The sequence below is a fragment of the Puntigrus tetrazona genome, chromosome 8, assembly GCF_018831695.1.
Source record: "Puntigrus tetrazona isolate hp1 chromosome 8, ASM1883169v1, whole genome shotgun sequence".
Taxonomy (NCBI): domain Eukaryota; kingdom Metazoa; phylum Chordata; class Actinopteri; order Cypriniformes; family Cyprinidae; genus Puntigrus; species Puntigrus tetrazona.
Window position 1 is genome coordinate 1,387,534 of NC_056706.1, and position 2,500 is coordinate 1,390,033.

At 45.6% G+C, this 2,500-nt stretch overlaps 1 pseudogene; it reads left to right on the forward strand.

The window, feature by feature from the left end:
• LOC122350656 overlaps window positions 1-2,500 on the forward strand; it is a 24,801-nt pseudogene that overhangs the window by 20,737 nt on the left and 1,564 nt on the right.

A 2,500-nucleotide genomic window follows, 5' to 3' on the forward strand; every position in this document is an offset into this window, starting at 1 on the left:
GACAACCACACACCACATACCTGCAGTGCAAGGTGACACACACACACACACACACACTCACACACACACACACTCACATGCACACACACACACACATGCGCATGCACATACAGCACACACACACACGCACACACTGCGCACGCACACACACACACACACACACACACACGCATACGCATCACACACACATGCACAAACACACACACACACACAAACATTTCACACACACTCACACACACACACACACACACACACACACACACACATACATGCATACGCACACACACATGCACACGCACACACACACAAACTGCACACACACATATACAAACACACACACAACTGCCGTACACACATACTGCACACACACACACATGCACGCACGCACACTGCAACATACACACACACACATGCGTGCACACACACACACACACACATACACACACACGCATACGCATGCACACACACATGCACAAAACACACAAGTGCACACAGACACACACACACACACACACACAACGCACACACAGCATGCACACACACACACACACACACACACACACAAATGTGCACACACACACTCACACACACACACGCGCCGCTTTTATGCACACACGTTCAATATATAGTATCCAATCACACACACACACACAGTATACAGTACCTGATCACACACACACTTGATCATGTAGCACACATTACAGTAACCACTAACTACAGTAGACTGACTTTACTGCTCACTTACACAACAATAATCATCATCCTATCCAGTACAAATACTTTACCTGCATAAAACAGAAAGTCATGAAATAATCTGTTAATTGTATGCATTTTTGTAATAATACCAGGAATGTAATATTAAACATGCAATTATTTGGCGTCGTTCACGTTCAGTAAAATATGTTGAGATTTAGTAACGGTGGACACACTTCATATATCTCTTCCTCTCACAGAGGCTGCACGTATTTACAGTAAAATACAGTAAAATGTGAAAATATCATTATAAATTAAAATAGCTGTTTTCTATGTAAATGTCTGTTGATATATCATTTATTTCTGTGATGTCATTACTTCAGTCCTCAATCATTCTAATATACTGAATTGCAGCTCAAGAAGTATTTCTGATTGCTATCAGTGTATATAATAATAATAGTGTGTGTGTGTGTGTGTGTGTTTCAGAATGTAAATGAGCTCAATCAGTGGCTATCGGCCATCAGGAAGGTCAGTATTTATAATGAACACATGCTGCCGTCTTTTCACCCCGGAGCTCATCGAGGAAACAAATGGACCTGCTGCCTTCAGCCCGACCGCACAGGTGTGTGTGTGTGTGTGTGTGTGTGTGTGTGATACGGTACTTAACAGATTAGATCACTGGACTGTTAGGTGTTTTCTGCTGCAGAAGGCTCTCTTTAAAGCCGATTAAAATAATGCTGCATGTATTTTGTCATCGCACATGTGATGTGTTACTCTCGGTCATCTCGTGTGTGTGTGTGTGTGTGTGTGTGTGTGTGTCAGCGCCGGGCTGCAGTCGGACTCATTCGGCCGTGACTCTGGGCGACTGGAGCGACCCGTTAGATCCTGATGCTGAAACACAGATCATTTATAAAGAACTGCTGCAAGGACGAGATAAACTGTGTGTGTGTGTGTGTGTGTGTGTGTGTGTGTGTGTGTCTGTGTGTGTGTGTGTGTGTGTCTGTGTGTGTGTCTGTGTGTGTGTGTGTCTGTGTGTGTTGTGTGTCTGTGTGTGTGTGTGTGTGTGTGTGTGTGTCTGTGTGTGTGTGTGTGTGTCTGTGTGTGTGTGTGTGTGTGTGTAATCTGTGTGTGTGTGTCTGTGTGTGTGTGTGTGTGTGTGTGTGTGTGTGTGTGTGTGTGTGTGTGTGTGTGTGTGTGTGTGTGTGTGTGTGTGTGTGTGTGTGTGTGTGTGTGTGTGTGTGTGTGTGTGTGTGTGTGTGTGTGTGTGTGTGTGTGTGTGTGTGTGTGTGTGTGTGTGTGTGTGTGTGTGTGTGTGTGTGTGTGTGTGTGTGTGTGTGTGTGTGTGTGTGTGTGTGTGTGTGTGTGTGTGTGTGTGTGTGTGTGTGTGTGTATCTGTGTGTGTGTCTGTGTGTGTGTGTGTGTGTGTGTGTGTGTCTGTGTGTGTGTGTGTGTGTGTGTGTGTGTGTGTGTGTGTGTGTGTGTGTGTGTGTGTGTGTGTGTGTGTGTGTGTGTGTGTGTGTGTGTGTGTGTGTGTGTGTGTGTGTGTGTGTGTGTGTGTGTGTGTGTGTGTGTGTGTGTGTGTGTGTGTGTCTGTGTGTGTGTGTGTGTGTGTGTGTGTGTGTGTGTGTGTGTGTGTGTGTGTGTGTGTGTGTGTGTGTGTGTGTGTGTGTGTGTGTGTGTGTGTGTGTGTGTGTGTGTGTGTGTGTGTGTGTGTGTGTGTGTGTGTGTGTGTGTGTGTGTGTGTGTGTGTGTGTGTGTGTGTGTGTGTGTGTGTGTGTGTGTGTGTGTGTGTGTGTGTGTGTGTGTG